The sequence below is a fragment of the Hyla sarda genome, chromosome 5, assembly GCF_029499605.1.
Source record: "Hyla sarda isolate aHylSar1 chromosome 5, aHylSar1.hap1, whole genome shotgun sequence".
Lineage (NCBI taxonomy): Eukaryota > Metazoa > Chordata > Amphibia > Anura > Hylidae > Hyla > Hyla sarda.
The window spans coordinates 383,555,835-383,571,151 of NC_079193.1; positions in this window are offsets into that span (position 1 = coordinate 383,555,835).

The following is a 15,317-nucleotide window of genomic DNA, read 5'->3' on the forward strand; positions in this document are numbered from 1 at the left end:
CCTCCAAGGAAAACAAGACGCATATGTATAACCAAGGGCGAATTCCCCCGTGTTAGGGAGCTCCGTCACAGGCGAAATCCATTACAGTGACAAAAAAAAAGAACCTGGGCGGTCCGTTGCAGAATGGACAATGAGGTGACCTGAGGGATCAAATTGATTCTGAACAGGGAACAGCGGGTTTTCGCCTGGTTTTGGTTGTTTAACAGGAGTTGAGCGAAGAAAATAAATAAGCACATACGATATTTATGCCTCCATTAAGGGCCGGTACACACCACGATTTTAGCAATGCGGGGACCGTATCCGGCTGGGAGGAGCAAAAACCAGGCGCAATATGAGAGACATGAGGGACAATATATGGGAGACATGAGGGACAATATATGGGAGACATGAGGGACAATATATGGGAGACATGAGGGACAGTATATGGGAGACATGAGGGACAGTATATGGGAGACATGAGGGACAATATATGGGAGACATGAGGGACAGTATATGGGAGACATGAGGGACAGTATATGGGAGACATGAGGGACAATATATGGGGGACGTGAGGGACAGTATATGGGAGACATGAGGGACAGTATATGGGAGACATGAGGGACAATATATGAGAGACATGAGGGACAATATATGGGAGACATGAGGGACAATATATGGGAGACATGAGGGACAGTATATGGGAGACATGAGGGACAATATATGGGAGACATGAGGGACAGTATATGGGAGACATGAGGGACAATATATGGGAGACATGAGGGACAATATATGGGAGACATGAGGGACAATATATGGGAGACATGAGGGACAGTATATGGGAGACATGAGGGACAATATATGGGAGACATGAGGGACAATATATGGGAGACATGAGGGACAGTATATGAGAGACATGAGGGACAATATATGGGAGACATGAGGGACAATATATGGGAGACATGAGGGACAATATATGAGAGACATGAGGGACAATATATGGGAGACATGAGGGACAATATATGGGAGACATGAGGGACAGTATATGGGAGACATGAGGGACAATATATGGGAGACATGAGGGACAATATATGAGAGACATGAGGGACAATATATGGGAGACATGAGGGACAGTATATGGGAGACATGAGGGACAATATATGGGAGACATGAGGGACAGTATATGGGAGACATGAGGGACAATATATGGGAGACATGAGGGACAATATATGGGAGACATGAGGGACAATATATGGGAGACATGAGGGACAGTATATGGGAGACGTGAGGCACAGTATATGGGAGACATGAGGGACAATATATGGGAGACATGAGGGACAATATATGAGAGACATGAGGGACAATATATGAGAGACATGAGGGACAATATATGGGAGACATGAGGGACAATATATGGGAGACATGAGGGACAGTATATGGGAGACATGAGGGACAATATATGGAAGACATGAGGGACAATATATGGGAGACATGAGGGACAATATATGGGAGACATGAGGGACAATATATGGGAGACATGAGGAACAGTATATGGGAGACATGAGGAACAGTATATGGGAGACATGAGGGACAATATATGGGAGACATGAGGGACAATATATGGGAGACATGAGGGACAATATATGGGAGACATGAGGGACAATATATGGGAGACATGAGGGACAATATATGGGAGACATGAGGGACAATATATGGGAGACGTGAAGGACAATATATGGGAGACATGAGGGACAGTATATGGAAGACATGAGGGACAATATATGGGAGACATGAGGGACAATATATGGGAGACATGAGGGACAATATATGGGAGACGTGAAGGACAATATATGGGAGACGTGAGGGACAATATATGGGAGACGTGAGGGACAGTATATGGGAGACATGAGGGACAATATATGGGAGACATGAGGGACAATATATGTGGGACGTAAGGGACAATATATGGGAGACATGAGGGACAGTATATGGGAGACGTGAGGGACAATATATGGGGGACGTGAGGGACAGTATATGGGAGACGTGAGGGACAATATATGGGAGACATGAGGGACAATATATGGGAGACATGAGGGACAATATATGGGAGACATGAGGGACAATATATGGGGGACGTGAGGGACAATATATGGGAGACATGAGGGACAATATATGGGAGACGTGAGGGACAATATATGGGGGACGTGAGGGACAGTATATGGGAGACATGAGGGACAATATATGGGAGACATGAGGGACAATATATGGGAGACATGAGGGACAATATATGGGAGACATGAGGGACAGTATATGGGAGACATGAGGGACAGTATATGGGAGACATGAGGGACAATATATGGGAGACATGAGGGACAGTATATGGGAGACATGAGGGACAATATATGGGAGACATGAGGGACAATATATGGGAGACGTGAGGGACAATATATGGGGAACGTGAGGGACAGTATATGGGAGACATGAGGGACAATATATGGGAGACATGAGGGACAATATATGGGAGACATGAGGGACAATATATGGGAGACGTGAGGGACAATATATGGGGAACGTGAGGGACAGTATATGGGAGACATGAGGGACAATATATGGGAGACATGAGGGACAATATATGGGAGACATGAGGGACAATATATGGGAGACATGAGGGACAGTATATGGGAGACGTGAGGGACAGTATATGGGAGACATGAGGGACAATATATGGGAGACATGAGGGACAGTATATGGGAGACATGAGGGACAATATATGGGAGACATGAGGGACAATATATGGGGGATGTGAGGGACAATATATGGGAGACATGAGGGACAATATATGGGAGACATGAGGGACAATATATGGGAGACATGAGGGACAATATATGGGAGACATGAGGGACAATATATGGGAGACATGAGGGACAATATATGGGAGACATGAGGGACAATATATGGGAGACATGAGGGACAATATATGGGAGACGTGAGGGACAATATATGGGAGACGTGAGGGACAATATATGGGAGACATGAGGGACAATATATGGGAGACGTGAGGGACAATATATGGGAGACATGAGGGACAATATATGGGAGACATGAGGGACAATATATGGGAGACGTGAGGGACAATATATGGGAGACATGAGGGACAATATATGGGAGACATGAGGGACAGTACATGGGAGACGTGAGGGACAGTATATGGGAGACATGAGGGACAATATATGGGAGACATCAGGGACAATATATGGGAGACATGAGGGACAATATATGGGAGACATGAGGGACAATATATGGGAGACATGAGGGACAATATATGGGAGACATGAGGGACAATATATGGGAGACATGAGGGACAGTATATGGGAGACATGAGGGACAATATATGGGAGACATGAGGGACATAGTAACAGTTTGTAAGGTTGAAAAAACAAAAACAAAACCCTACTGTGTTGATCCAGAGGAAGGCAAAACCCACATGAGGCTGATGCCAATTGCCCCATGACAGGGAACAATTCCTTCACAACTCCAATATGGCGATTAGAATAAATCCCTGTATTGACATTTCATCCCTATAAACCTCTAGTGCCAGAGGTTTAGACTTGCCCAGAATCATATTTCCCGTATCATATCACGTGTTGTAAAGTCCTTTATAACTCCGGACGGTCACATTACCCAATCTTATAAACCCTTTTCAGACCCGTTGACATCCCTCATGTTGACAGCCTATAATTTTTATGTCCTCCTTTCCATCCCTTTCTGTTTGCCTCCATCATGGCCCCTGTGATTATTCTTCCCAAACCGGGGAAAGATCCCCAATCTTGTCGTAGTTTTCACTCCAGCTTTTATGGAACATGACATGAATCTTAGGTTAACCCCGAATTGTTGGCCAATCACTTGCATACTGTCCGTTCCAGCCTTATTCATCCGGACCAAGGGGGGTTGGTGCTGGGGAAGGATGCCTAAGATTTTGGACATTAATGTCTGCCCCTAGACATCTTATCCCCTATCCAAATTATTCCGCCTCTGGGGACTCCCGCGATCTCCCAGCTGCACTCTAGACATCCGGTGCACAGAGCGAACTTCGCTCCGTGCCCGATGACTGTTAATGTGGGACGGAGGCTCGTGACATGACGGTCATGCCCCGCTCATGATGTCACGGTCACGCCCCCACAATGCAAGTCTATTGGAGGGGGCGTCACGCCCCCTCCCATAGACTTGCATTGAGGGGGAATGACATCACAAACGGGGCGTGGCCGTGGCATCACGAGCCTCCAACACTGCACCCGACACTGTAAATGAACCCTGGGTGCAGCAGGGAGATTGCGGAGGTCCCCATCGGTGGGACCCCTGCAATCAGACATCTTATCTTTAGGGGCAGAGTACCCCTTTAAGCATTATGCTCAATCTAAGAAAATTCCTCTGATGATCCTCTCTCTTGATGCGGTGAAGGTTTTTGATCGAATCTCCTGGTCCTTCCTGGCACAAACCTTACAACATATTGACCTGCAATTCTCCGCTAAGATTTTGGCACTTTATCAATCCCCTGCTGCCCAGTTTAAACTCAAAATCTCTCTCTCAAACCACTTTAATATTCATAATGGAACCCAATAGGGCGGCCCCTGTCCCCTCCCCCATATGTCCTGGTGATGGCTAACCCAGATATATGTGGTGTGATTATCGGTGGTTGGGCGTACAAATGTTGTTTATTTTTGTGGACAACCTTCTTGTGTATATTGCCAACTCATTGCTTAAACTCTGGTCTGGGTCTGGAAAGCCGAACTACCGGCTGTGTTATTTACCATGGACCCATGTCCACATTTTAGACCTTTCTCAATATCAAAACCAAATTAGTAACATAGTAACATAGTTCATGAGGTTGAAAAAAGACCAGAGTCCATCAAGTTCAACCTATAACTCTAATGAGTCCCTACTGAGTTGATCCAGAGGAAGGGAAAAAACCCTCATACTAGAGGTAAAAATTCCTTCCCAACTCCAAATATCAGAATAAATCCCTGGATCACCGTTCTGTCCCTATAAATCTAGTATACATAACTGGCAATGTTATTTTCCAAAAATGCATCCAGACCCGTTTTGAACTCTTTTACAGAGTTCCCCATGACACCTCCTCCGGGAGAGAATTCCACAGTCTCACTGCTCTTACAGTAAAGAACCCTGTCTGTGCTGGTGTAGAAACCTTCTTTCCTCTAGACGTAGAGGATGCCCCCTTGTTATATATACAGTCCTGGGTATAAATAGATCATGGGAGAGATCTCTGTACTGTCCTGATATATTATATATATTATTAGGTCACCTCCTTGTTATATATACACTCCTGGGTATAAATGGATCATGGAGAGATCTCTGTACTGTCCTGATATATTATATATATTATTAGGTCACCTCCTTGTTATATATACAGTCCTGGGTATAAATAGATCATGGAGAGATCTCTGTACTGTCCTGATATATTATATATATTATTAGGTCACCTCCTTGTTATATATACAGTCCTGGGTATAAATAGATCATGGAGAGATCTCTGTACTGTCCTGATATATTATATATATTATTAGGTCACCTCCTTGTTATATATACAGTCCTGGGTATAAATAGGTCATGGAGAGATCTCTGTACTGTCCTGATATATTATATATATTATTAGGTCACCTCCTTGTTATATATACAGTCCTGGGTATAAATAGATCATGGAGAGATCTCTGTACGGTCCCCTGATATATTTATACATAGTTATTAGGTCACCTCCTTGTTATATATACAGTCCTGGGTATAAATAGATCATGGAGAGATCTCTGTACGGTCCCCTGATATATTATATATATTATTAGGTCACCTCCTTGTTATATATACAGTCCTGGGTATAAATAGGTCATGGAGAGATCTCTGTACTGTCCCCTGATATATTTATACATAGTTCTTAGGTCGCCCCTAAGCCTTCTTTTTTCTAAACTAAATAACCCTAATTCTGATAATCTTTCTGGGTACTGTAGTCCTCCCATTCCCCGTATTACCCTGGTTGCCCATCTTTGAACCCTCTCCAGCTCCACTATATCTTTCTTGTACACTGGTGCCCAGTACTGTACACAGTATTCTATGTGTGGTCTGACCAGTACTGTACACAGTATTCTATGTGTGGTCTGACCAGTACTGTACACAGTATTCTATGTGTGGTCTGACCAGTATTGTACACAGTATTCTATGTGTGGTCTGACCAGTACTGTACACAGCATTCTATGTGAGGTCTGACCAGTACTGTACACAGTATTCTATGTGTGGTCTGACCAGTACTGTACACAGTATTCCATGTGTGGTCTGACCAGTACTGTACACAGTATTCTATGAGTGGTCTGACCAGTACTGTACACAGTATTCTATGTGTGGTCTGACCAGTACTGTACACAGTATTCCATGTGTGGTCTGACCAGTACTGTACACAGTATTCCATGTGTGGTCTGACCAGTACTGCACACAGTATTCCATGTGTGGTCTGACCAGTACTGTACACAGTATTCTATGTGTGGTCTGACCAGTACTGTACACAGTATTCCATGTGTGGTCTGACCAGTACTGTACACAGTATTCTATGCGTGGTCTGACCAGTACTGTACAGAGTATTCTATGTGTGGTCTGACCAGTACTGTACACAGTATTCTATGTGTGGTCTGACCAGTACTGTACACAGTATTCTATGTGTGGTCTGACCAGTACTGTACACAGTATTCTATGTGTGGTCTGACCAGTACTGTACACAGTATTCTATGTGTGGTCTGACCAGTACTGTACACAGTATTCTATGTGTGGTCTGACTAGTGATTTGTACAGTGGTAGAAAGATTTCCTTATTGTGGGCATCTATGCCCCTATTGATGCCCCCCATGATTTTATTAGCCTTGGCAGCAGCTGCCCGACACTGGTCACTACAGCTAAATTTACTGTTAACTAAGACTCCTAAGTCCTTTTCCATGTCAGTCGTCCCAAGTGTTCTCCCATTTAATACATAATCCCAGCCCGGATTTTTCCTCCCTATGTGCATTACCTTACATTTATCAGTGTTGAACCTCATTTGCCACTTCCCAGCCCAAACCTCTAACCTATCCAGATCCATTTGTAACAGTGCACTGTCCTCTATTGTGTTTACCGCTTTACAGAGTTTAGTATCATCTGCAAAGATTGCTACTTTACTATTCAACCCCTCTACAAGGTCATTAATAAATATATTAAACAGAACAGGACCCAAGACGGACCCCTGTGGTACCCCACTAGTAACAGTCACCCAATCAGAATAAGTACCATTAATAACCACCCTCGGTTTCCTATCACTGAGCCAGTTACTTACCCACTTACACACATTGTCCCCCAGCCCGATCCTTCTCATTTTATGCACCAACCTTTTATGTGACAACGTATCAAATGCTTTGGAAAAATCCAGATATATGACATCCAGCGATTGCCCCTGGTCCAGTCTGGAGCTCATCTCCTCATAAAAGCTGGTCAGGTTAGTTTGACAGAACCTATCCCTCATAAAGCCATGCTGATATGGAGTCATACATTTATTTGTATCAAGATATTCCAAAATAGCATCTCTTAGAAAACCCTCAAACAATTTACATACAGGAGATCACAGGGGCCCCAGCGGTCGGACCCCCGTGATCCCGATAGGCTAGTGGAAAAGTTTTTCAGCACTGGATATCTCCTTTAAAGGGGTTTTACCATGACCAACTTTCCACAACAAACTTGATATTTTGTTAGCAAAAAACAAAAAGAAAAAAAAAAAATAACCTGTGTATTAGGTAGTTGTGTTGGCTATTTTTCTTTTTGTTTTTGCTGTGCAATTTAGGGGGAGTGACCCCCTCTGTAGCCGTGCACCCCTCCCTATTTCACCGGAGGTTTATTAAATTGATAGTGGATCCTGCATGTTACCCAGTCAGAGGCCATGTGCCCAGCAGAGGTGAGTGACATGAGTGTTAGGGTGCCATCCAAAATGAGGCCACCTCCACGTGGTGGATGGGGGGGGGGGACACGTTTTGATCAAAAAGTGCGCTAAGAGCCTCCATTTTTTGACCAAGATGTGCTGCTGCAACTTCTTTTTTGTATACCCGATATTTTGTTCCATGTCTCTACCTTCTTTATATCCACTCCCCTTTTTATATAAAAATATGTGTGGTGGGCGAAACTTCTAATTAAATTATGCGTTACAGATTGTAGTATGGAAGCTATAGCAGTACATCATTTTATACAATGAATATTTACCTAATCCTGGCCAGTGAATATTCATCCAGTCTCCATCATACATCAGTATGTGAGTAAACTGTATACAGTGTAGCAGTTGTATATGCTGCAGTCTATGTGGCTGTATATTTACTGTGTGTAAGTAAAACAAAGCCACTGAGCATGCCTGACCAGAAGACGAAACTGCGCACAGGAAGTATCCCATGGCAACAAGCAGAAAACAAGAAAGCGTCCATCCTACATAGGTAGGGTTACCTTTATTGTAAAACAATTGATTTCTGATATTTACTTGTATTTACAAATATGTTTAATTTCATATACTGCATCAGTTTAGACTTATATACCTTCATGGTAAAACCCCTTTAGGCCCCTTGATGTTTCAGTGGTTGACTGGTCATTCCCTAGCATCTTTGTACCCTTGGGATTCCATCTTAACCATTTATAGTCTGCTGTTTCCCACCAGATCACAATTCTCTCCTAATTAATGGGCTCAATGTTTCTACTTAACCTATAAGGCGGTAATAGCTACAAAATCCAGAAGATCATTTTCAAAGTTCTATTTCAGTACTGTGTGCCGATAGCTCTTTAATAAAGTTATCCATACCGAGAACCTGCTGGCGCTGTGAGACTGCCTTGGGTACCATGATGCATATATGGTGGGATTGTCCTAGACTCTTATGATTTTGGAAGTCAGTTTTTTAAGATATCTCTGAAGTTGGGGTATTCATTTCTAAAACACCTGAGGCGGTGCTCCTTTACCTGCTCCTCATGGCTCAATTTAAAAATACAGAGAATAATTAAAAGAAATGACAGTGATATGCCCCCACCATGATCACTGTAGGGATGGTATTGGGCAGGTGATGGGTAGTACCTGGTTTCCTCCAGACATGATGCTGCCCCCACCATGATCACTGTAGGGATGGTATTGGGCAGGTGATGTGCAGTGCATGGTTTCCCCCAGACATGATGCTTCCCCCACCATGATCACTGTAAGGATGGTATTGGCCAGGTGATGGGCAGTGCCTGGTTTCCTCCAGACATGATGCTGCTCATACAATGATCACTGTAGGGATGGTATTGGGCAGGTGATGGGCAGTACCTGGTTTCCCCCAGACATGATGCTGCCCCCACCATGATCACTGTAGGGATGGTATTGGGCAGGTGATGGGTAGTGCCTGATTTCCCCCGGACATGATGCTGCCCCCACCATGATCACTGTAGGGATGGTATTGGGCAGGTGATGGGCAGTGCCTGGTTTCCTCCAGACATGATGCTGCCCCCACCGTGATCACTGTAGGGATGGTATTGGGCAGGTGATGAGCAATGCCTGGTTTCCCCCAGATATGATGCTGCCCCCCACCATGATCCCTGAAGGGATGGTATTGGGCAGGTGATGGGCAGTATCTGGTTTCCTCCAGACATGATGCTGCCCCCATTATGATCACTGTAGGGATGGTATTGGGTAGGTGATGGGCAGTATCTGGTTTCCTCCAGACATGATGCTGCCCCCATTATGATCACTGTAGGGATGGAATCGGGCAGGTGATGGGCAGTGCCTGGTTTCCTCGAGATATGATGCTGCCCCCACCATGATCACTGTAGGGATGGTATTGGGCAGGTGATGGGCAGTGCCTCGTTTCCTCCAGACATGATGCTGCCCCCACCATGATGACTGTAGGAATGGTATTGGGCAGGTGATGGGCAGTGCCTGGTTTCCTCCAGACATGATGCTGCCCCCACCATGATCATTGTAGGGATGGTATTGGGCAGGTGATGAACAGTGCCTGGTTTCCCCCAGATATGATGCTGCCCCCACCATGAGCACTGTGGGGATGATATTGGGCAGGTGATGGGCAGTGCCTGGTTTCCCCCAGATATGATGCTGTCCCCACCATGATCACTGTGGGGATGGTATTGGGCAGGTGATGGGCAGTGCCTGGTTTCCCCCAGATATGATGCTGCCCCCACAATGATCACTGTAGGGATGGTATTGGGCAGGTGATGGGCAGTGCCTGGTTTCCCCCAGACATGATGCTGCCCCACCATGAACACTGTAGGGATGGTAATGGGCAGGTGATGGGCAGTGCCTGGTTTCCTCCAGACATGATGCTGCCCCCACCATGATCACTGTAGGGATGGTATTGGGCAGATGATGGGCAGTATCTGGTTTCCTCCAGACATGATGCTGCCCCCACCATGATCACTGTAGGGATGGTATTGGGCAGGTGATGGGCAGTGCCTGGTTTCCTCCAGACATGATGCTGCCCTCAACATGATCACTGTAGGGATGGTATTAAGCAGGTGATGGGCAGTGCCTGGTTTCCCCCAGACATGATGCTGCCCCCACCATGATCACTGTAGGGATGGTATTGGGCAGGTGATGGGCAGTGCCTGGTTTCCTCCAGACATGATGCTGCCCTCACCATGATCACTGTAGGGATGGTATTGGGCAGGTGATGGGCAGTGCCTGGTTTCCCCCAGACATGATGCTGCCCCCACCATGATCACTGTAGGGATGGTATTGGGCAGGTGATGGGCAGTGCCTGCTTTCCGCCGGACATGATGCTGCCCCCACCATGATCACTGTAGGGATGGTATTGGGCAGGTGATGGGCAGTGCCTGGTTTCCCCCAGACATGATGCTGCCCCCACTATGATCACTGTAGGGATGGTATTGGGCAGGTGATGGGCAGTGCCTGGTTTCCTCTATACATGATGCTGCCCCCACCATGATCACTGTAGGGATGGTATTGGGCAGGTGATGTGCAGTGCCTGGTTTCCCCCAGACATGATGCTGCCCCCCACCATGATCACTGTAGGGATGGTATTGGGCAGGTGATGGGCAGTGCCTGGTTTCCTCCAGACATGATGCTGCCCCACCATGATCACTGTAGGGATGGTATTGGGCAGGTGATGTGCAGTGCCTGGTTTCCCCCAGACATGATGCTGCCCCCACCATGATCACTGTAAGGATGGTATTGGCCAGGTGATGGGCAGTGCCTGGTTTCCTCCAGACATGATGCTGCTCATACCATGATCACTGTAGGGATGGTATTGGGCAGGTGATGGGCAGTACCTGGTTTCCCCCAGACATGATGCTGCCCCCACCATGATCACTGTAGGGATGGTATTGGGCAGGTGATGGGTAGTGCCTGATTTACCCCGGACATGATGCTGCCCCCACCATGATCACTGTAGGGATGGTATTGGGCAGGTGATGGGCAGTGCCAGGTTTCCTCCAGACATGATGCTGCCCCCACCATGATCACTGTAGGGATGGTATTGGGCAGGTGATGAGCAATGCCTGGTTTCCCCCAGATATGATGCTGCCCCCACCATGATCCCTGTAGGGATGGTATTGGGCAGGTAATGGGCAGTATCTGGTTTCCTCCAGACATGATGCTGCCCCCATTATGATCACTGTAAGGATGGTATCGGGTAGGTGATGGGCAGTGCCTGGTTTCCTCGAGATATGATGCTGCCCCCACCATGATCACTGTAGGGATGGTATTGGGCAGGTGATGGGCAGTGCCTGGTTTCCTCCAGACATGATGCTGCCCCCACCATGATGACTGTAGGAATGGTATTGGCAGGTGATGGGCAGTGCCTGGTTTCCTCCAGACATGATGCTGCCCCCACCATGATCATTGTAGGGATGGTATTGGGCAGGTGATGAACAGTGCCTGGTTTCCCCCAGATATGATGTTGCCCCCACCATGATCACTGTGGGGATGATATTGGGCAGGTGATGGGCAGTGCCTAGTTTCCTCCAGACATGATGCTGCCCCCACTATGATCACTGTAGGGATGGTATTGGGCAGGTGATGAACAGTGCCTGGTTTCCCGCAGATATGATGCTGCCCCCACCATGATCACTGTGGGGATGGTATTGGGCAGGTGATGGGCAGTGCCTGGTTTCCCCCAGATATGATGCTGCCCCCACAATGATCACTGTGGGGATGGTATTGGGCAGGTGATGGGCAGTATCTGGTTTCCTCCAGACATGATGCTGCCCCCATTATGATCACTGTAGGGATGGTATTGGGCAGGTGATGGGCAGTGCCTGGTTTCCTCCAGACATGATGCTGTCCCCACCATGATCACTGTAGGGATGGTATTGGGTAGGTGATGGGCAGTGCCTGGTTTCCCCCAGACATGATGCTGCCCCCACCATGATCCCTGTAGGGATGGTATTGGGCAGGTGATGGGCAGTGCCTGGTATCCCCCAGACATGATGCTGCCCCACCATGATCACTGTAGGGATGGTATTGGGCAGTCGATGGGCAGTGCCTGGTTTCCTCCAGACATGATGCTGCCCCCACCATGATCACTGTAGGGATGGTGTTGGGCAGGTAATGGGCAGTGCCTGGTTTCATCCAGACTTGATTCTGCCCCCACCATGATCACTGTAGGGATGGTATTGGGCAGGTGATGGGAAGTGCCTGGTTTCCTCCAGACATGATGCTGCCCCCACCATGATCACTGTAGGGATGGTATTGGGCAGGTTATGGGCAGTGCCTGATTTTCTCTATACATGATGCTGCCCCCACCCTGATCACTGTAGGGATGGTATTGGACAGGTGATGGTCAGTGCCTGGTTTTCTCTATACCTGATGCTGCCCCCACCATGATCACTGTAGGGATGGTATTGGGCAGGTGATGGGCAGTACCTGGTTTCCTCCAGACATGATGCTGCCCCCACCATGATCACTGTAGGGATGGTATTGGGCAGGTGATGGGCAGTACCTGGTTTCCCCCAGACATGATGTTGCCCCCACCATGATCACTGTAGGGATGGTATTGAGCAGGTGATGGGCAGTGCCTGATTTCCCCCGGACATGATGCTGCCCCCACCATGATCACTGTAGGGATGGTATTGGGCAGGTGATGGGCAGTGCCTGATTTCCCCCAGACATGATGCTGCCCCCACCATGATCACTGTAAGGATGGTATTGGCCAGGTGATGGGCAGTGCCTGATTTCCCCCGGACATGATGCTGCCCCCACCATGATCACTGTAGGGATGGTATTGGGCAGGTGATGGACAGTGCCTGGTTTCCTCTATACATGATGCTGCCCCCTCCATGATCACTGTAGGGATGGTATTGGGCAGGCGATGGGCAGTGCCTGGTTTCCTCCAGACATTATGCTGCCCCCACCATGATCACTGTAGGGATGGTATTGGGCAGGTGATGGTCAGTACCTGGTTTCCTCCAGATATGATGTTGCCCCCACCATGATCACTGTAGGGATGATATTGGGCAGGTGATGGCAGTGCCTGGTTTCCCCCAGACATGATGCTGCCCCCACCATGATCACTGTAGGAATGGTATTGGGCAGATGATTGGCAGTACCTGGTTTCATCCAGACTTGATGCTGCCCCCACCATGATCACTGTAGGGATGGTATTGGGTAGGTAATGGGCAGTGCCTGGTTTCTCCCAGACATGATGCTGCCCCCACCATGATCACTGTAGGGATGGTATTGGACAGTTGATGGGCAGTGCCTGGTTTCCTCCAGATATGATGCTGCCCCCACCATGATCACTGTAGGGATGGTATTTGGCAGGTGATGGGCAGTACCTGGTTTCCTCCAGACATGATGCTGCCCCCACCATGATCATTGTAAGGATGGTATTGGGCAGGTGATGTGCAGTGCCTGATTTCCACCAGACATGATGCTGCCCCCACCATGATCACTGTAGGGATGGTATTGGGCAGGTGATGGGCAGTGCCTGTTTTCCCCCGGACATGATGCTGCCCCCACCATGATCACTGTAGGGATGGTATTGGGCAGGTGATGGGCAGTGCCTGGTTTCCTCTATACATGATGCTGCCCCCTCCATGATCACTGTAGGGATGGTATTGGGCAGGTGATGGTCAGTGCCTGGTTTCATCCAGACTTGATACTGCCCCCACCATGATCACTGTAGGGATGGTATTGGGTAGGTAATGGGCAGTGCCTGGTTTCTCCCAGACATGATGCTGCCCCCACCATGATCACTGTAGGGATGGTATTGGGCAGGTGATGGGCAGTGCCTGGTTTCCTCCAGACATGATGCTGTCCCCACCATGATCATTGTAAGGATAGTATAGAGGTGGTGATGGGCAGTGCCTGGTTTCCTCCAGACATGATGCTGCCCCCACCATGATCACTGTAGGGATGGTATCGGGCAGGTGATGGGCAGTGCCTGGTTTCCTCCAGACATGATGCTGCCCCCACCATGATCACTGTAGGGATGGTATTGGGCAGGTGATGGGCAGTGCCTGGTTTCCTCTATACGTGATGCTGCCCCCACCATGATCACTGTAGGGATGGTATTAGGCAGGTGATGGGCAGTGCCTGGTTTCCTCCAGACATGATGCTGCCCCCACCATGATCACTGTAGGGATGGTATTGGGCAGGTTATGGGCAGTGCCTGGTTTCCTCTATACATGATGCTGCCCCCACCATGATCACTGTAGGGATGGTATTGGGCAGGTGATGGTACGTGTCTGGTTTTCTCTATACTTGAAGCTGCCCCCACCATGATCACTGTAGGCATGGTATTGGGCAGGTGACAGGCAGTACCTGGTTTCCTCCAGACATGATGCTGCCCCCACCATGATCGCTGTAGGGATGGTATTTGGCAGGTGATGGGCAGTACCTGGTTTCCCCCAGACATGATGTTGCCCCCCCATGATCACTGTAGGGATGGTATTGGGCAGATGATGGGCAGTGCCTGGTTTCCCCCACACATGATGCTGCCCCCACCATGATCGCTGTAGAGATGGTATTGGGCAGGTGATGTGCAGTGCCTGGTTTCCACCAGACATGATGCTGCCCCCACCATGATCACTGTAGGGATGGTATTGGGCAGGTGATGGGCAGTGCCTGATTTCCCCCGGACATGATGCTGCCCCCACCATGATCACTGTAGGGATGGTATTGGGCAGGTGATGGGCAGTGCCTGGTTTCCTCTATACATGATGCTGCCCCCTCCATGATCACTGTAGGGATGGTATTGGGCAGGCGTTGGGCAGCGCCTGGTTTCCTCCAGACATTATGCTGCCCCCACCATGATCACTGTAGGGATGGTATTGGGCAGG